This window comes from Staurois parvus, unplaced genomic scaffold (assembly GCF_062004578.1).
Source record: "Staurois parvus isolate SC_StPar_1 unplaced genomic scaffold, SC_StPar_1.0 ptg000198l, whole genome shotgun sequence".
Classification (NCBI taxonomy): domain Eukaryota; kingdom Metazoa; phylum Chordata; class Amphibia; order Anura; family Ranidae; genus Staurois; species Staurois parvus.
In genome coordinates this window covers 9441695-9464216 of record NW_028317994.1, presented here as the reverse complement: position 1 = coordinate 9464216, position 22522 = coordinate 9441695, and positions in this window count along the sequence as shown.

Genomic DNA, 22522 nt, shown 5'->3' with positions numbered 1-22522 from the left:
ATTGTATGTTCTCAGCATTTGTGGTTGTGTTTATTTGCCACATCTAAGTACAATTATGTTGTGTCAAAAGCTGGTGTTGGGGTTGCTTTCCTTGTTTGTGACTTGTATCCTGGGGAGCTCACCCCGGTACATGGCTTACACTGTCACTGTGAGTCACCTCAGAGCTCTTTCAGTCACCAGGTGGTCAAGCTTGGATACAAGGCTAGGGACCTAAAATTACACATAGATTGCCTCTTCACTAAAGCAGACTTTGGACTATTCCTGGACCAGGTAGTGACCACATATAACAAAGGATTAATAGAATTTAAAGCAGAAATCTCAGAGCTTGGGGCACTCATGAGTTTTTTAGAGGAGAAGGGAGAGGACACTGACCATACTGTACAGCTTCTGATGGAGAAATCTAAGAGCAGGGCTGCAGACATGAAACCTTATTTGTAATTAGATAATTGTGAAAACAGAAGTTGCAAAAAAAAATAGAACCTAGGGACTTCTACAGGGTCCCAGGATTATTAGTTGTCCCTTTCGGGGGTTTTTAAACAAATTTCAGAAAGGCCACAAAAGAGTAAAATTCCCAGCTCAACTTGCCAACCATCAAAGAAAGGGGAATGTGAAAAGAGATTCACAAAAAAAACGGTTACATTATGAACAGAAAGCGATACTCAAAAATTCCTCAAAAATTATGCTTTATTACAAAAATGGCATAGATGGACATTTAGGTAAATACCTCAGTTAGCCATCACCACAAGATGGGACAATACAACAAAGTATGATCTAAAACAATTATTAAAAACAGACGTCATGACCGGTCATATATATAAAGTGCTGTAAATGTAATGACACTAGGTCTAGTAAATGAGCAGCACTGACACACAGGTTACACCACCATGCAGGGGATGTATTCAAAAAATTATACCATAAGGCTAAACATCATAAATGTAATACTATACATATCTCAAAAGTATAGGTGCCAGTATTAATTGGATTCAGGAACCCGGAATTTTACCTAAACATACAGTTCAGGAAAATGATTATAGAGAGACTAAGGCAGTATAATGCAAATCTACTGACTGTAATACACAGAAATGAGTTAAAATTCAGAAATGGGCACTGTTGAGAAAAATGAGTGGTAAGATCTAAAGTAGAGACAGTCATGTCCAAACTAATGAAATGAAATAGACTTAGTGACCATGGTAATATCTCCATATAGCATCCGCCATCTGTAGTTGAAGTGGCAGGGCCCTGCCAATGTAATATAGGGATTCTTCACCGCCAACCTGCGGACTATATACCTCCCTTATTATGAATCTGTGGTGCAGAATATAGAGATATCCATGTCGTGTAATAAAGATAGGGTGCTGTGCAGCTTTCAGAAATGGAACATGATGTCCCCATCCTGTAATGAATAAGTGACACAGAGAAAGTCAATGTAGTTGTCACTAGGAGTATGAAGACAGTAACGGCAATACACTGTGCTTCCTTCGTAATATTGTCTATCTTCCACTCACCACCCGTGTCAAAGATAGATTACCTTGCGAAAATCTCACTCATAGATGGATTCACGCCCGTAGTCCCGGAGGCAGCTGCTACCATCAGGACCTGAGGCAAGCGGGCTCCGCTTCCAACCTGACACTCATGCAGCCTGATGGACACTCAGCACAGGTGTGTGTATCCGCGTCCCCTGCAGGACTATGTGTATGGCGCCAATGCGTCACACATCAGTAACGTCACTTCCGGTCAGACGGTCAAAATAGCCATGGTTTTAATTCTCCGACCAAGCGTTCTAAAGTGTTCCATCACCTTAAGTCCCAAGACGTGGACATAGTCTCTCTGCAGGAGACAAGGTTTTCTCAATCCTCCGCGCCACTCTACCTCTCTCAACATTATCCAACATTTTTCTCTGCTTCAGCCCTTGAGAAGCATACGGGCGTGGTGATTGCTTTTAGACACCATCTGATGTTTACTTGCAACCTGGAAATAGCTGATCCCACCGACAGGTATTTGCTCCTCCGGGGTGGCCTTTGGGACCAGGAGGTGACCCTGGTGGGTTATTACGCGCTAAATAGATTTAAACACAAATTTTGTTCTCACTTGTTGAAGGAGATTTTGCAGCATCAACGTGGTATTCTCTTATTGCTGGGTGATTCCAATGTTGCTCTTAATTCCTCTGTCAATCGCCGTTACCCAATGGGAGGGACCCCTAGCCATGACCTTTCTCAAGAATCTAAATTGCGTGATATGCTGCAAGCTTATGGTTTGGTAGATGTCTGGCTGGAAATGCATCCTACGTCGCGGGAATACACTTTTTGTTCGGCCCCACACCTGAGCTTTTGTAGAATAGATCACGGTTTAATTTCCTTCCAACATTTATCTTTAATTCAAAAGATTGTAATTTCGACCTCACCCTGGTCGATCATGACCCATTGGTTTTTTCACTGTGTCTTTCTGGTATGGCTCGGCCCTCTTTTCTGTGGAGACTCAATGAATCCCTGCTCACCACACAGGCTTCTTGCTCCCAGGTTTTTTCGCACATTCAATCCTATTTTACGGACAATGTAGGTTCTGTATCCCTGTGGGAGGCTCACAATGCCACCATTAGGGGTCACTTGATTCAGATTGCCTCATTCAGGAAACGGGCCAGAGAAAAGAGGAATTGATGTTGGAATTGACCTCGAGATTGGCCGTGGTAAACGCTACTTGGAATGCCTGCCCGACTACGGCCAATAGGAAAGCTCGAAATGTGGTGGCTGCTGAACTTGATCTTCTTTCCACTACATGAGCTGAGAAGGCCTTATGTTGGGCCGGACATAGGTTTTATACATGTGCCAATAAACCGGGGCCAATGTTGGCCAAGAAACTCCATAAACCTTTTCAACTCCAAATGTGGCCTTACCTTGGACCCTGTGAAGATTACACATAGATTTGCAGATTTTTTGTCCTCTCTTTACCAAAAACCGAACACTTTTGTCGTGGAACATGTTGATAGTTTTTTTCGCTGAGCTGTACCTACACTCTTTATCCGTTGCAGCCTGAGATGCCTTGAATGCGGATATCTCCGAATCTGAACTCTACCAAGCCATCAAATCTTTGAAGGCCTCCAAGGCTCCAGGCCCAGACGGGTTTTCTGGGCTCTACTATAAAAAATTTGCCACCGTTTTGGTTCCTCACTTGACGGCCTTTTTCAATTCTTTGAAGCAGGGTTCCAGGCTTTCTTTGGAGTCTCTTCAGGCGCATATTACTATGATCCCTAAGCAGTCCCTAAAAAGTCTGAAGATGCCTTTGAACCGTAAGCTTTCAGACCGATCTCGCTGCTAAATGTGGATGTGAAGATTCTGGAAAAGGTTCTGAGCACCCGAATTATTAAGTATCTACTCTCACTTATCCATCGAGATCAGGTTGGCTTCGTTCCGGGGCAACAAGCTGCTGATAACATCCGTAAAGTTATCCATTTCATTCATATTTTACATCGCCGCAGGATACCGGGGTTTCTTTTATCCCTGGACATTTATAAAGCGTTTGATTCCCTTCCTTGGGAGTATTTGACATATACGCTGTCTAGATGGGGGTTTGGTGATGCATTTCTGGCTTGGATCTCAGCTTTATATTCGTCACCCTCGGCCTCTGTTAAATATGCAGGGTTTTTTCCCTCATCTTTCCCTATTTTCAGGGGCATGAGACAGGGATGCCCATTATCACCTGCTCTTTTTGTACTCACTCTCGAACCTCTATCTGCAGCCATTCAAAATCACCCGGATATCTCTGGTGTCCCCTATGCTTGCACTCAATACAAGGCTAACTTTTATGCGGATGATGCTCTTTTGGTTTTAACCAATCCTCTCATCACTCTCCCCAAACTCCAGGTCAAATTGGACCATTTTTCGACTATATCTGGCATTTGCATCAATTTGTCTAAAATCACGGCATTGAATACTACACTCCCAGCCAACCTGGTTGAACGGTTGCAGACACAATTTCCCTATCGTTGGGCATCCCATTCCCTGGCTTATCTTGGCGTTACACTTAATTCCTCCTACTCTGCCCTATTTTTGGCTAATTATTGTCCCTTATTGCGCTCTGTTACTTCCCTGTTTCATTCTTGGCAGTTTCCTTCTTTATCATGGATTGGCCGGATACATGCTGTCAAGATGACTATCTTGCCGAAGATCCTGTACTTTTTCCACACTCTCCCTATTCAGGTCCCTGTGTCTTTTCTTCGTGTACTGCAAAGCCGGATTCTCCGTTTTATTTGGGCTCATAAATGTCCCAGAGTGCCTAGAGCCACTCTGTATACTCATAGATTACAGGGAGGTTTGGGAGTTCCACATGTTTCTAGATACTACTTGGCGGCTCAGATTTCCTAGTTGTCTATGCGTCATGCCACGACAGATATCCCATTATGGGTACTCTTGGAATTACCCAACTGTGCTCTGCTTTCCTTAACTACATTGCTTTGGCTGCTGCCTAAGTTGCACCCTATCATGAGCCCTATCATGCTTCACAGTTTACAAACCTGGGATTCTGTTAAATATTCGGGTAATTTGATATCATCGTTTCTACCTCTGTTTCTGATTACGCATAATCTTTTATTTCCACCAGGCGGTGGATTGGCATAGGGCCTGGTGGATGGTGGCGAATTGTTCATTCAATACAGTCACTCTTGAGACAGCCTACAAAGTGGTACTGAGTCCCGGCTCGGACTGCTCACTTTAATCCAACTGGCGGAGATAGATGTTTCCGGAACTGTGGTCTACATGGGAACATCTTGCACATTTGTTGGTCGTGCCCATGATTGATAGGCTTCTGGTCTAGGGTTTTTGGTTTGCTGCAAACGCCATTTCATATTACGGTCCGTAGGGATGCAAGGGTGGCCTTCCTGCATTGCCCTATTTTGGGTCTGTCTAGGTCTCAGAAGAAATTGGCATCCTACCTATTTATTTTGGCCGAACATGCTATAGCTCAATGTCAAGGTCCTACCTTTTCCCAGAAATTGTGCGGCTTCATGTGCTGGCATCCATCTTGGGTTTCTGCAGAGCATGGTGGGAGTCTTTTATGCCTTCAGGTCTCTGAGGTCCATCCCCCAGAGGGGTGTGGCTGAGCACATATAAGCCTGTGATCCGCACATGCTCTTTGCACTTGTGTCTTTGTGTCTCTACAGCTCTGTGTATACTCTCGTGACTCTTCTGGAATCTGACTCGGCTTGTGACTAGACCATTCTCTGTGTTTTCCTTTGATCTGACCTTCCGTTGCTGAACCCGGCCCGTGACCTGTGATTCTCGTCTAATGTTCTGTACCGTTTTGTCCCGTTGTTGTCGACCCGGTCTGCCTGACTACGCTATTGTCATTCCCACCAGCTACGCCATTGGCGGCGGCCATTACCGCAGCCAGGGTGTTTTTGGGGCCGCGACCTGGTTCCTGGCTGCATCAAGTCCATCCCCACCATCAGGGGCCCTGGTGAAGGGCAGCCTGGGACTTAGACTCCGCGCCCTGAGGGACTTCGGTCTGTTGGGGGTGGTTGTCGTCAGTCAGTGCGTTACCCTGCCACTAGGCCTACCTGCCCGTTCCACAGCCCTGCCCTGACACCCAAGCTTGGAGAACCCCTTTAGTTGTCTTCCAGGGGGTGAAGACCCGGATGAATGCTATGTTGATCAATGAACAGATGTCTAGCATTCTTCAAGATTCTCATCCGAGATTCCTTAAGGTTTGAGATCCTTGGATACATTATTCTTTGCCATCCCTGCCTTCTACTAGTTATGGCCTCTTATAGTCGTGACCTGTGCTAGCCCTGGATCGGTGATTCTTCTAGTTTTCCTTTCCTCTATGTTTTCTTTCTGACTCTTTTTTTCTTATTTTTTTTTCTCTCTATGTTTTTATACTTTTTTTTCCTTCCTTCTAACCTTTTTTTTTTTCTTTCTCCGGTAATATGATGGATTGCTGCTGCTATTATTTGGTTTGGTTTTTTGCCGTCCTTGACGTCATTGGACATTCCGTTTTTGGCTAATACAAGTCAGTAGGATGTATCTGTTTATGTGCTATTCTGCTCTGCCCCTGCGTGGGCGTATTTTGAGCTTGTTGTATTCTTAAAACAAAACTTTCTTAATAAAAATATTGAAACAGAAAAACTAGGGTTTAGTTAGCACACATTTGCAAATACATGCATGAGCTACAGAGCCTCATCACTGCACCCCAATATTCGGTAGTTCCTAATTCTACAACTTTTGAAAGACCCTATAGTAGGGGCACATGTATTTAATGGGTAGACCAAAGGCAGATGGACCTGAGGGAGCCCACCCCTCCTTAAAGGTACAAGTACAGGAGTGCACTGGACACCCAGCATGTAGCACAATGGCAGCTAAGGTGTCCAGCGCACCCCCTCACCAACAATTCAGCAGTACAAAAATGTCCACTGCCCCAGTCTATAACTGGCCTTCACAGCAAGGAGCACATGGAAGGGTGATGCATGTCAAACAACAAAAGAGAAAAATTCCAAGCTCAACTTGCCAACCAGCCTGCAAACAAAACAAATGGACCTGTCTAACAGTATGCGTTAAAAACAGGGGTTTAGTTAGCACACATTTGCAAATACATGCATAAGCTACAGAGCCTCGTCACAGCACCTCAATATTCGGTAGTTCCTAACTCTACAAATTTTGAGAGCCCCCATAGTAGAGGCACATGTATTTAATGTGCAGACCAAATGCAGGTGGACCTGAGGGAGCCCACCCCTTCTTAAAGGTACAAGTACAGGAGTGCACTGGACACCCAGCATGTAGCACAATGGCAGATAAGGTGTCCAGCACGCCCCCTCACCAGCAATTCAACAGTACAAAAAATGGCCACTGCCCCAGTCTATAACTGGCCTTCACAGCAAGGAGCACATTGTAGGGAAAAAAAAAATTCCAAGCTCAACTTGCCAAACAGCCTGCAAACTATTTTTATCTTTTATCTTTTGACATGCGTCACCCTTCCATGTGCTCCTTGCTGTGAAGGCCAGTTACAGACTAGGGCAGAGGCCATTTTTTGTACTTTTAAATTTCAGAAATGCCAGCAACTCAGCCCTGGAAGATTGAAGGTCTTAAAATTTTGATTTGGGTCTATTATTGGGTCTTTAGTTCACAAGAGCCTTACATTGATCCACACCTGTTCTCTATAGTTAAAAATGCAAGAAACTTGTTAATTGTTAATGTGTTGGAGTGCCAGCAAAACTATCTACTGACTGTTAGTGAGGATGTAGCATTGTTATACACTTTTTGTGAGACTAACCCATCATCAGGCCCTTCTGAGTAGTGGTAGGGAAGCATATAGAAATGATAAGACAGCTACCAGTCTTTTTTTTTCTTTCTCCCTCTGATTCTTTCAGGTTGCTGAGTTTTATATCATATAGTTTACTATAGTATTTGAAACATTTTAGCGATATCGGTGGTTGAATATACCATTTCTCCATTTTCATCTTTAACTTTCTTTATATAGTTCCTTGATTTCTTTTCTTTTACCCTTCTCATTAAATATTTTCCTGGTTTATTCCCCCACTGATATCTTTCTTTATCCACCCTATTAAAATCTCTTCTAGTTCCTGTTCCATAATATCCTTCAATTCCTCTCTTTTCAAAATTATCTTCATTTGTATCTCCGCATCCATTTTCTTTTTATGTAGTTCTTCTAGATCATATAATTCCTTAATTAACAGTTTTATTTTCTTCTCTCTTTCTTTCTTTTTTTCAGCTCCTATTGAGATCAGAATGAACCTAATATAAGCCTTAGGTGCTTCCCATATTGTCGCCACAGATATCTCTTCAGTCTTGTTAAGCATAAAGTATTGCTCTCTCTCTTTCCCTAGTCTTTTTAATCTCATTGTAACAGGTGCATGATCTGACAATGACATTATTTCAATATTAGATTTTACCAAGGATTCCAGATATCTATGTTCTATCATTATATAATCCAACCTTGAATACATCCCATGCGCTGGAGAGAAGAAGGTGTAGTCCTTATCCCTTGGATGTTTGATTCGCCATGTGTCCATCAATTGACACTGATAAAGCCTTTTTTTTAATCAATTTTAAACTACTACCTCCATCCCTCCGTGCCTGTAAAGATGTATCTGACCCTGAATCCATACAAAAATTAAAATCTACAGCCACGATCAACTGACCCTTTTCAAAATCCATAAGGCTTCTCGAAATGCCCTCCAGATAAGCCCACAGATTTTTATTAGGTCAGTAGATGTTCGCTAGTGTACATTCCACTCCAATTTCCATCTCAGAAACAGAAACCGACCTCCTGGGTCTACTATTCTATCTTCCACAATAAATCTAAAATTTTTTGCTATCCCAATTGCCACCCCCTTTTGCTTGTTCAATAGGTGAGTCCGCATAAAACCATGTAGGATAATATGTAGAGAATAACAACCTTTGTATCTTGGGATAAATATGTTTCCTGTAAGAACACAACATATTGGTGGATTTCCCTAAGAATCTTATATCTTTTAGTCGGGGTATCAAACCTTTCACATTGTATGTTATAAAATTACACTCATTCATCTCTTCTCCTCATTTATTCTCCAGCTATATGAGAACTCAGAAAGGGGATGGATGTATTCAAATTGAGACAGACTAAAAATTTCTTCTGGGTGACCTTTACCTTCCCCCTCCCTCCCTCCACCCATCCCGCCTCCCCTCCCTACTCCTTTCCCCCTCCCTCTACCCCATGGCCCATAGTCTAGCCCAGGAATCAGTTGTGGCTGTATTCCACCTTTGATCCTTCTCAGGTTAAGACTCGGGTCATCAACGCCTTTCCGAACCAGTGTCTCCTACCAGAGGGGGAAAAAAATTCAACTTTTCACTCCTTCCTTTCCTTTTTACACTTTTCATTCCTTTTCTTCAGTACCTGCTAGGTGACCCCTCACTTTTCTTTGTTCATTTTCTTTCCTTTTACTGTGCTCAGGAACCCCCTTGGAGCCTCTTGTGATACTTTAGCATCCATCCCAGCGCTGGCACTCTGTTGATATAATCACAAGGCGAGGAATAAGGCTTACCGCAATTCGCGGGCACACACCCTTCATACCCCTCCATATCCCACAAGGGGAGGCCTCAGATCTTACTCAGCATTTCTGTTCTCCCATTACAAGCACAGGTATCTCACTCACCAGGGGTCTCTGGTCCCAAGTAGTGTGGAGGGGTCACCTTCTGTGGGTAGTGAGACTGAGGGCGTTCTGTGCTCATCCAGCTGTAGCTTTCAGCGTGCTGTTTCAGTAGCCACTGCTCTCCCGTACTTGGCCGGGACTAGAGTCCACAGTCTCATCTGCTCTGTCCTCCTCGTGGGACTCTGCTTATCTGCCGGGGTGACAATCTTCTCCCCTCAGTCTGCAATACACCATGCAAGGGAGTCAGCTGGGAATAGACCAGTAAGAGGGGTTTTCTCAATTATTGCTCTCCATGGGCATCGGGATCTCCTGTTCTTAGCGTCTGGTCGACGCCATGTTCCGACAGCTTTATGTAAAAGAGGCTGGACTGCCCAGGTTAGAGGAGGAGAGGTTGTTAGCCGTAGAAAAGTCAATCTCACAGTAAGAAATTAATGCTGCACTGAGAAGTACAGTAACAGGAAAGAGCTCAGGACCAGATGGTTATACGCTGAGAAAACAGCTTGTGCCCAAATTGTGCTTTTATATGAACGCATTAGGAGAGAGGATGGATATGAAGAAAGAATTGCTGCAGGCATACATTACAATTATACCGAAAGAGGGGAAAGACCCATCCCAAACTGCTAGCTATAGACCAATATCACATTTAAATATAGATATGAAACGTTATGCAAAGGTTTAAGCAAATAGGATGAAGGAGCTGATGTCGGGTTGGATACATATAGATCAAGTGGGATTTGTGCCAGGAAGAGAGGGAAGAGATAATGAATTAAGATCATTGCTTCTTTTGCCCTCCTTCTCCACTGCTTTTTGTTATTTCTCTGAAACCACTTTTAGCAACTGTCCAAAAGAGTATAGATATAAAAGGAATCTTGATAGGGAACGTGGAGCATAACGTTGCGGCTTATGCAGATGATATGCTATTTTATGTTGACAACCCTAGAGTAACATTACCTAACCTAATGAAAATTTTAAAATACTATGGTAAATTATCAAACTTGAAAATTAATCCCTCAAAATCAGAGATATTAAATATTAGATTCAAAGTCAGAAAAACAGAGCTTACAAAAAGCCTACCCTTTGTATGAAAAGAAAGCAAATTAAGTTATTTAGGAGTAAATGATTATAGATCCTCCTGCGCTTCTATGGATAGTTCCCCCTCCTAATAAGTAAGCTGCTGACACTCCAACCAATAACCTAATCAGTGTAAAAATCTGTATACATTAGTGTAGCGCTCTAAGAAATGTCATAAAAACCATAAAAAATAAAAAAATAAAAAATATTAAATCAAATGTGACCAGTGCTGTAATCTCCACAGTGCTCTTATGCCACTAATAGCACTAGAAACGGACAAACCCAACAATATCAGAATATGCAGTATACAGTATATATTAAATGTGACAAGTGCTGAAATCTTCTCAGTGCTCTAGTAATACTGAGTAAAAAATAAAAAGATAAAAAATAAGATAAAAGTGATAGTGTCACTCCAAACGATAAATAAATCAAATAGGTAACAGGTGACAGTGCCACTTCAACTTCATTCAATGTCCAATTTTCCTTATTCGCATTCTTCTATTTAAAGTGTTCTTGATAACCATGCATAGTGTGTATAGGTAGTGCCACACGTGAACCAACACACTCTTATCCACTTTGGCTGAAATGCCTGCTCACCTCCTTCCTGCGACCCCAAGGGGCCCACAAGCCTTTAGGATCACCCTGGATCCTCAGGATTCCTGGTAATGGCACCTTCCTGATATTCCTCCTATCAGGTCTCCTCCACTCCTTCACTGCTATGCCTCCCAGATTCCTCACCACCGGTTGTCTGTAAGCTCTCTCTCACAAAGACAGTGAGTAGAAAAACAGATCCTCCATTGTGTAGTATTTTCCAATCAAATAGGGTTTATTAATAAATAGTAGTAACAGGTGACTTACATTCTATTTGCACAGTCCCAATGTATTCCTCTCAGGGTAAAACTGCAACCTCTTAGTAATGACTTCCTGATAACCAGGAAAATGGCGTCCCACACCGGAAGTGCGACACTCCGGATACCGGAAGTAGCGTCTATGTTTTGCCTACGCGTTACGTCACGTACCTCGTGACTTCTTCTGGGTATCGCTATGGAGACGCTGCCTCCTTTTATATAGTGCGGTGGAGCCAACTATCCCGCCCTTTAATCCCGTTCTAATTGCGGCCGCCATTTTCTTGGAGACTATTTAGCAGAGACATGCCTAGTAATCCTCTGCTAGTACAATAAATCCTCTTGTAAATCATAGGATCGCAAACTAACACATATAAAGGCTATCTACTACAGACTAGCCCCTATATCGCATATCTAATACAACTAACTTTAATAATATTACATAATTAAAAATCCATAAGGAGTATATAATAAAATTATATATATACAAAAATATATATATATAAAGAATTAAAGAGACACCCATTAAACTAAATGGGAGACCCATAATGCACCCTGGTCTCTCTATCCTATACAATGCCCAGCTCTATATTAAAGGGTAACTCCTCTACTAAAAACTAAAAAGTCATAAAAAATGCATAAAAACGGTAGAATTAGTAAAGAACAACTCTCTCTACATATCCTAGATAAGTGAAATAAGATGTGAGTACATACTGGTGCAAAATATAATAAAACCTTAAAATAGACATAAAAATAAATATGCACAGTATACTCCTATCACTACACAACTAATCAAAAGTACATACGGACTACCTGAGTATGCAGTAACCCCATAATTTACAATAAAAAATCAGTAACAGTCATAGCTTAAAAACTCGACAATCTAATTAGTTTAATAATCATTAATAAAGGAATTAAGATCAAACTCTACATTTAGGCCTCTTGGGACTAGCGTTCTCATGTCATGTATCCAGCGTGACTCCGCTTGGCTAAGTTGTTTAATCTTGTTACTGCCTCTCCAGTGCTTTCTATATTTCTCTATACCCCAAAACTGCATTTTGGTGGGGTCCTTATTATGACACTTAGAGAAATGTTTTGAGACATTATGCTTTGGGAATCCCTTTATAATATTTCTAACATGTTCCCCTATCCTCTTCCAAAGCGGTCTTTTAGTCCTCCCAATATATTGGTAACCGCACTCGCACTGTAAGCAGTATACCACTCCCATAGTTTTACACGTGATGAAGTCTTTAATATTGTGTTCCTGTCCAGTAGTATTAACTAAAAACTTTTTCCGTCTACCACTTTTCGTGGTCCTACATCCTACACACTTTTTACATGGGTAAAAACCTTCTTCATTCAGAAAGGTTACTTTATTCATTTGTGGGGGGTCCAATACACTTTTAACCACTCTGGATTTAATAGTAGAGGCTTTTCGATAGATAAACCTGGGATGTTCTGGTAGTATTGTTGTTAACATAGGGTCCAACTTCAGGATATTCCAATGTTTATTGAATATCGACTCAATTTTTTTGTGATGGACATTAAAGTCCATAATAATAGGTATATTATCCTCCTGGGTTGCTTCTCTCTTTTTCTCTCCCAGGAGTAAATCTCTGTCCATATTACCTACCTCTTTAATTTTTTGTGTTATCATACTTTCTGAGTAACCCTTTTCTATAAATCTAGTTGCCAGTCCTTCTGCTTGTTCCAGGTAATCCTCATATTTTGTACAATTTCTCCTGATTCTTACCATCTGCCCTTTTGGAATATTGTACAGCCAGGGCGGATAATGGCAACTTCCAATTGGAATATATCCATTTCTATCAACGTTTTTAAAGAATGTTTTCGTGATGAATTTGCCTTCTACTATTGCTATATTAATATCCAGGAAGTTGATCTGGTCCTTACTGTGTTCCCATGTAAACTTGATATTTTTATTATTCACATTAAGTTTATCCAAAAACCTCACTAATGATTTTTCCTCTCCTTCCCATATTAATATAACGTCATCGATGAACCTTTTGTAAACTTTCAACTCTTCTGGACGGTTATTAAATACTTCCATTTCTTCCCAACATGACATGAAAATATTTGCCACACTTGGTGCGTATCGTGCCCCCATAGCCACACCCCTTATTTGTTTGTAATATGTACCACTATACCAGAAATAGTTGTGATCAAGGGAAAAATCCAGACATTCTAATAGATATTTCCTTTGGGTCCATGTCAAACCACTATATTCTCTGAGTCCCCAATCCACTGCTTTCATGGCATCATCATGCCCTATAATGGTATAGAGTGATGTGACATCAGCACTAGCTATATATGTCCCATTAGTACCTTTATATGTATCTAAAATATGTAGCAAATGCTTGGTGTCCCTCAGATATGCTTTAGTACTCTTAACCACTGGCTGTAGGAATTCATCAATGTATTCCCCCATCCTTGCTAATACTGATTCTATCCCATTTACAATGGGTCTGCCCGGTGGGTTCTCCATATTTTTGTGTATTTTCGGGACAGTGTAGATAATTGGTATCCTACATAGATCCGGTACTAGATATTTGGACTCTTTCTTATTTAGGATCTTCTTATCTACTCCTTTCTTTACCAATGATACTAATTCCTTTTTATATGCTATTGTCGGATCTTTCATTAGAACCTGGTAAGTGGATATGTCATTAAGCTGAGTGGAGAGTTCTTTAACATAGTAGTCTTTTGACAGCACCACTATTCCACCCCCTTTATCTGCTGGTCTCACGACAATATCCTCCCGTTTAGACAGCCTCTTGATCCCAATTTCCACTCCTATGTTCTTCTTAACTATGGGTACACTCAGTTTCTCTAAATCTTGATTAACTAGTTTTTTAAAAACTTCAATATGACTGTTATTATTCATCTGTGGATTAAAAACTGATTTATTTCTAAGATCAGTATGGATAAAACTGCTACTCGGGGCACTGTTTAGACAATTCTTTGCCCCCGGTAATCCCAAAAAATACTTTTTCACATTTAGTCTCCTAATGAATTTTTGAGCATCAATATATACTTTAAATTTATTCATGGATGCAGGGGGGGCATACTTCAAACCTCTATCTAATGCCATGAGTTCCTCTTTCGTTAATGTGGCGCCACTGATGTTGAACACTCCTTCTCCTATTGTTCTCTTTTTCTTTTGTTTTTTATATCCTGCCCTGCATCCCCTCCTTTTCCTGGGCTTTTCCTCTTTTCTCTCTCTGGGCTCCTCTCTTCTGGGTGTCTCTCTAAAAAATCCCCTTGTCTAGGCTCCTGCCTTAATGGCTCATACCTATTATAGGTGTATATGGGACTCCTAAATTCAAATCTTGGATAGTCCCATTGTCCATATGTATCCGGGCCCTCATATCTTGGTCCATAGGGTCTAGGTACATACGGTCTGGGCTGATAGTTGTTGGGGTTAGGCCCTGGTGGATAATAAGGCCTATTATTAGGATAATAAGGTCTATTATTGTATGGTGGGCCTTTCTTATTGTTGGGTCCCCTATAACCACCGTTTCCATTTTGCTTAGGCTTGTATCCGTTTTTTGGTGTTCTATAATTCTGAGTGTTATAACGCACTTGATTTGAATCTCTATCCTGATTCTTATAAGTAGGTGTGGGATCGCTTTTGTTTACCACTTTTTCTTTGACTGGGGTTGTGTTAGCCGATGCTAGTTCAATCTCATTTTCCTCTGATTGCCATTTAAATACTTGGTTTCTTTTCATATCATTTAGATCTCTCTGATACTTTTTGGTTTTTCTGTACTTCACCTCTTGATCCACCCTTTCCAGATCTTTATTGAGTCGATTAGTTAGGTTTTGCATCTCTACTGTCTCTTTAAATGGTAGAATTTTCTCTTTTATCTCACCTATTTGTTTATCTAAAGTTCTCAATTTCCTTTGTTTCCTTTTTAATAAGAACATGACTAGTTCAAGACCCTTTTCGTGAAAGAAATTAAACCACTCATCAACTGACTCTCCATCTGTTAATCCATCACAGATGGGTATGTCCCATCTAATTCTTCTGGGCACTAATCGATCTTTTATATACTTTTCATGTGTAACTATGTCCCACCAAAGGGACACTTTTTTCTCCATTATGTGGCCTAATTTCCGATATTGTGTTTCCAGGTCTCCCATTGGTCCCCCATTGGGTTGACTAAATACTTCTTCTAAATTGATGGATCTGTTCTCTAAAAATCCAAAAACATCCATACTAGCTGCTTGAGGTTTAGGTAAGGTGCTAAAAAGTTAATGATTATAGATCCTCCTGCGCTTCTATGGATAGTTCCCCCTCCTAATAAGTAAGCTGCTGACACTCCAACCAATAACCTAATCAGTGTAAAAATCTGTATACATTAGTGTAGCGCTCTAAGAAATGTCATAAAAACCATAAAAAATAAAAAAATAAAAAATATTAAATCAAATGTGACCAGTGCTGTAATCTCCACAGTGCTCTTATGCCACTAATAGCACTAGAAACGGACAAACCCAACAATATCAGAATATGCAGTATACAGTATATATTAAATGTGACAAGTGCTGAAATCTTCTCAGTGCTCTAGTAATACTGAGTAAAAAATAAAAAGATAAAAAATAAGATAAAAGTGATAGTGTCACTCCAAACGATAAATAAATCAAATAGGTAACAGGTGACAGTGCCACTTCAACTTCATTCAATGTCCAATTTTCCTTATTCGCATTCTTCTATTTAAAGTGTTCTTGATAACCATGCATAGTGTGTATAGGTAGTGCCACACGTGAACCAACACACTCTTATCCACTTTGGCTGAAATGCCTGCTCACCTCCTTCCTGCGACCCCAAGGGGCCCACAAGCCTTTAGGATCACCCTGGATCCTCAGGATTCCTGGTAATGGCACCTTCCTGATATTCCTCCTATCAGGTCTCCTCCACTCCTTCACTGCTATGCCTCCCAGATTCCTCACCACCGGTTGTCTGTAAGCTCTCTCTCACAAAGACAGTGAGTAGAAAAACAGATCCTCCATTGTGTAGTATTTTCCAATCAAATAGGGTTTATTAATAAATAGTAGTAACAGGTGACTTACATTCTATTTGCACAGTCCCAATGTATTCCTCTCAGGGTAAAACTGCAACCTCTTAGTAATGACTTCCTGATAACCAGGAAAATGGCGTCCCACACCGGAAGTGCGACACTCCGGATACCGGAAGTAGCGTCTATGTTTTGCCTACGCGTTACGTCACGTACCTCGTGACTTCTTCTGGGTATCGCTATGGAGACGCTGCCTCCTTTTATATAGTGCGGTGGAGCCAACTATCCCGCCCTTTAATCCCGTTCTAATTGCGGCCGCCATTTTCTTGGAGACTATTTAGCAGAGACATGCCTAGTAATCCTCTGCTAGTACAATAAATCCTCTTGTAAATCATAGGATCGCAAACTAACACATATAAAGGCTATCTACTACAGACTAGCCCCTATATCGCATATCTAATACAACTAACTTTAATAATATTACATAATTAAAAATCCATAAGGAGTATATAATAAAATTATATATATACAAAAATATATATATATAAAGAATTAAAGAGACACCCATTAAACTAAATGGGAGACCCATAATGCACCCTGGTCTCTCTATCCTATACAATGCCCAGCTCTATATTAAAGGGTAACTCCTCTACTAAAAACTAAAAAGTCATAAAAAATGCATAAAAACGGTAGAATTAGTAAAGAACAACTCTCTCTACATATCCTAGATAAGTGAAATAAGATGTGAGTACATACTGGTGCAAAATATAATAAAACCTTAAAATAGACATAAAAATAAATATGCACAGTATACTCCTATCACTACACAACTAATCAAAAGTACATACGGACTACCTGAGTATGCAGTAACCCCATAATTTACAATAAAAAATCAGTAACAGTCATAGCTTAAAAACTCGACAATCTAATTAGTTTAATAATCATTAATAAAGGAATTAAGATCAAACTCTACATTTAGGCCTCTTGGGACTAGCGTTCTCATGTCATGTATCCAGCGTGACTCCGCTTGGCTAAGTTGTTTAATCTTGTTACTGCCTCTCCAGTGCTTTCTATATTTCTCTATACCCCAAAACTGCATTTTGGTGGGGTCCTTATTATGACACTTAGAGAAATGTTTTGAGACATTATGCTTTGGGAATCCCTTTATAATATTTCTAACATGTTCCCCTATCCTCTTCCAAAGCGGTCTTTTAGTCCTCCCAATATATTGGTAACCGCACTCGCACTGTAAGCAGTATACCACTCCCATAGTTTTACACGTGATGAAGTCTTTAATATTGTGTTCCTGTCCAGTAGTATTAACTAAAAACTTTTTCCGTCTACCACTTTTCGTGGTCCTACATCCTACACACTTTTTACATGGGTAAAAACCTTCTTCATTCAGAAAGGTTACTTTATTCATTTGTGGGGGGTCCAATACACTTTTAACCACTCTGGATTTAATAGTAGAGGCTTTTCGATAGATAAACCTGGGATGTTCTGGTAGTATTGTTGTTAACATAGGGTCCAACTTCAGGATATTCCAATGTTTATTGAATATCGACTCAATTTTTTTGTGATGGACATTAAAGTCCATAATAATAGGTATATTATCCTCCTGGGTTGCTTCTCTCTTTTTCTCTCCCAGGAGTAAATCTCTGTCCATATTACCTACCTCTTTAATTTTTTGTGTTATCATACTTTCTGAGTAACCCTTTTCTATAAATCTAGTTGCCAGTCCTTCTGCTTGTTCCAGGTAATCCTCATATTTTGTACAATTTCTCCTGATTCTTACCATCTGCCCTTTTGGAATATTGTACAGCCAGGGCGGATAATGGCAACTTCCAATTGGAATATATCCATTTCTATCAACGTTTTTAAAGAATGTTTTCGTGATGAATTTGCCTTCTACTATTGCTATATTAATATCCAGGAAGTTGATCTGGTCCTTACTGTGTTCCCATGTAAACTTGATATTTTTATTATTCACATTAAGTTTATCCAAAAACCTCACTAATGATTTTTCCTCTCCTTCCCATATTAATATAACGTCATCGATGAACCTTTTGTAAACTTTCAACTCTTCTGGACGGTTATTAAATACTTCCATTTCTTCCCAACATGACATGAAAATATTTGCCACACTTGGTGCGTATCGTGCCCCCATAGCCACACCCCTTATTTGTTTGTAATATGTACCACTATACCAGAAATAGTTGTGATCAAGGGAAAAATCCAGACATTCTAATAGATATTTCCTTTGGGTCCATGTCAAACCACTATATTCTCTGAGTCCCCAATCCACTGCTTTCATGGCATCATCATGCCCTATAATGGTATAGAGTGATGTGACATCAGCACTAGCTATATATGTCCCATTAGTACCTTTATATGTATCTAAAATATGTAGCAAATGCTTGGTGTCCCTCAGATATGCTTTAGTACTCTTAACCACTGGCTGTAGGAATTCATCAATGTATTCCCCCATCCTTGCTAATACTGATTCTATCCCATTTACAATGGGTCTGCCCGGTGGGTTCTCCATATTTTTGTGTATTTTCGGGACAGTGTAGATAATTGGTATCCTACATAGATCCGGTACTAGATATTTGGACTCTTTCTTATTTAGGATCTTCTTATCTACTCCTTTCTTTACCAATGATACTAATTCCTTTTTATATGCTATTGTCGGATCTTTCATTAGAACCTGGTAAGTGGATATGTCATTAAGCTGAGTGGAGAGTTCTTTAACATAGTAGTCTTTTGACAGCACCACTATTCCACCCCCTTTATCTGCTGGTCTCACGACAATATCCTCCCGTTTAGACAGCCTCTTGATCCCAATTTCCACTCCTATGTTCTTCTTAACTATGGGTACACTCAGTTTCTCTAAATCTTGATTAACTAGTTTTTTAAAAACTTCAATATGACTGTTATTATTCATCTGTGGATTAAAAACTGATTTATTTCTAAGATCAGTATGGATAAAACTGCTACTCGGGGCACTGTTTAGACAATTCTTTGCCCCCGGTAATCCCAAAAAATACTTTTTCACATTTAGTCTCCTAATGAATTTTTGAGCATCAATATATACTTTAAATTTATTCATGGATGCAGGGGGGGCATACTTCAAACCTCTATCTAATGCCATGAGTTCCTCTTTCGTTAATGTGGCGCCACTGATGTTGAACACTCCTTCTCCTATTGTTCTCTTTTTCTTTTGTTTTTTATATCCTGCCCTGCATCCCCTCCTTTTCCTGGGCTTTTCCTCTTTTCTCTCTCTGGGCTCCTCTCTTCTGGGTGTCTCTCTAAAAAATCCCCTTGTCTAGGCTCCTGCCTTAATGGCTCATACCTATTATAGGTGTATATGGGACTCCTAAATTCAAATCTTGGATAGTCCCATTGTCCATATGTATCCGGGCCCTCATATCTTGGTCCATAGGGTCTAGGTACATACGGTCTGGGCTGATAGTTGTTGGGGTTAGGCCCTGGTGGATAATAAGGCCTATTATTAGGATAATAAGGTCTATTATTGTATGGTGGGCCTTTCTTATTGTTGGGTCCCCTATAACCACCGTTTCCATTTTGCTTAGGCTTGTATCCGTTTTTTGGTGTTCTATAATTCTGAGTGTTATAACGCACTTGATTTGAATCTCTATCCTGATTCTTATAAGTAGGTGTGGGATCGCTTTTGTTTACCACTTTTTCTTTGACTGGGGTTGTGTTAGCCGATGCTAGTTCAATCTCATTTTCCTCTGATTGCCATTTAAATACTTGGTTTCTTTTCATATCATTTAGATCTCTCTGATACTTTTTGGTTTTTCTGTACTTCACCTCTTGATCCACCCTTTCCAGATCTTTATTGAGTCGATTAGTTAGGTTTTGCATCTCTACTGTCTCTTTAAATGGTAGAATTTTCTCTTTTATCTCACCTATTTGTTTATCTAAAGTTCTCAATTTCCTTTGTTTCCTTTTTAATAAGAACATGACTAGTTCAAATAGAAGAATGCGAATAAGGAAAATTGGACATTGAATGAAGTTGAAGTGGCACTGTCACCTGTTACCTATTTGATTTATTTATCGTTTGGAGTGACACTATCACTTTTATCTTATTTTTTATCTTTTTATTTTTTACTCAGTATTACTAGAGCACTGAGAAGATTTCAGCACTATTTAGGAGTAAAGCTTACCCCTTTCTTGAAAAAGCAACGACCACAGAGTTCACCTTTATGTTGGAGGGGGTACAGGATTGAGGGAACCGTGGCACATATATGGTAGGATTGCCCAAAAATCCAAGAGTTTTGGCAAGGAATAATGCAACAAGTTCAGGAGATAATGGAAACTATAATACCAAACAACCCTTGGGCCTGTGTATTTCATAATGTGGACTTTACAGTAAAGCAATACAAGAACATGGTAATATTTCATTTAATAAATGCAGCCAAAGGTCTGATTCCGAGATTCTGGCAGAGCAAAGAAATTCCCAAAATAAAAGATTGGATTAACAGAGTGAAATACATATACAGGATGAAGGAACTTTACCATATTGGAGAGGATAAAATAAAAAAATTCAGAAAAACCTGGGAGAGTTTGATAAGTTATAAAACTAATAGTTATGCAGAATTGAAAGGAATATGAGGGGTAAGAGCGAAGTTTCCCATTTGCTTTATTGAATACACTTGAGAGGAGGGGTAGGAAGTGGTGGATGGATGATAGAGGTTACTAGAAGACCTGGGTGACCTAGGGGGGGAGATGGGAGGAGGAAGGGAGAGAAGAGAATATTAAAAATGTTTAATATTTGTAAAAAAATATTTTGATATTGGAAATGTATTATTGCAATATCTGCAATAATGTTATGTTTTAAGATTTAATAAAATATATAATAATAATAATAATTAAAAACAAAAGACAGCTACCAGTTCTAGATGTTCCCCTGGAAGTCCTGTTTCATGCTACCTCCACTTCTATGGGTAAATACAAGAGTTCCCTTTTACTCCACTTTTTGAAGGCTAGGAAGTGTCTGGTTCCCTTGTTGTGGAAGATGCATAGTGTTCAGATGATTAAGGAGGCAGAGGAATGGGAATATAGGTGAATTGATAAATATGAAATATTTTATTGAATATGGGCAGTGGGGATACACTTTACTACCACTGACATTTACAAACAATTATCAAAAGAGGAATGATAATGGACAAGTATGGCACTTTGCATTTTTATTAAGCTCATTATATTATGAATAAGGAATAGATGGATAATAGGCAATGCAGTTTTTCTAGGCAGAGGCAGACTAGCAAACTGGCAGAGTAGGCACCAACCTATGGGTAAGAGCCCAGCAACTACAGATTAAAATAATATTGATTTGATCTTGAAAGAAAATTCCAATGAACCTGTCTTAATTTGTTTACAAAAGCTTTCAAAATGAATCAACTCAAAGAAACAAAAACTTTACATTAAACACTATATAGCAAAAATACTGTAGTAATGTAATGTACCAAATAACAGCTTAACGTACGTAAACCATAGACTTCAGGTTCACATTACAGTTTATCTCCTAAAAGCTCATCTTCTTTCAGCTGTCAGTTTAAAATAGATGACTAGAAATGAAAATCTGGATCACTTTACAGACAAAACAAGCCAAGATGTCTTTGTTCACCATGTATAGGTATTGACAATTATGCAGTTTACTCATTTAGGAGGGGTAAGACAAACATGTATGATTTACTGTGTAAGTGACAGTAAAAAAAACTGCATAATTTGGCAAGTTTTACTCTATAGACTCATGCAGCTTTAATTTTTTCAATGACACAGTAAATACGAATCAGTAAATAAGTATACCTTCCGACACACATCATAGGGTTTCTAGGGACTTATTTTTTGTAGATGTCAATAACCTAAACTGCAAAAGATTTTGTTACCTATAGCTATGTCCAAATAGGACACATATGAAAGGTCCAGTCCGGTGTTTCCTGTCTATGTTGTTTGAGTGGTATGGAGAATGATCATACTGGGACCTCATACATGCCCTCGTTTAGCTTTTAAATTATGTCTTTCATTCAGACCTCTTGATATTTAGAATGAATAACATTTGTCTTTCCTATACATATACTGTGCCAATTATTGCCAGAGAAAATCTATAATGATCTTCACATTCATGAACATCTCAGAGTATACCTATATCAAATTCAAAGCCTCAAATACTACTCAATATGCATATATCAATTTCCATCATCATTTGGTTCTCTGACATCCTGCCACCTTGCAATGTCTGCCTCTCTAATGTAAAGTATATACACTGAACTGAGCAATGCAGGGTGATTGATTCACAAATTTGGACTAATCTACTGTATATTAGATGTAACTATTTTTTTATTATTATTATTATTAATAATGTTTTGATCCATTTACCTCTTAAACCTACCTAAAAAAATTAAATGTCA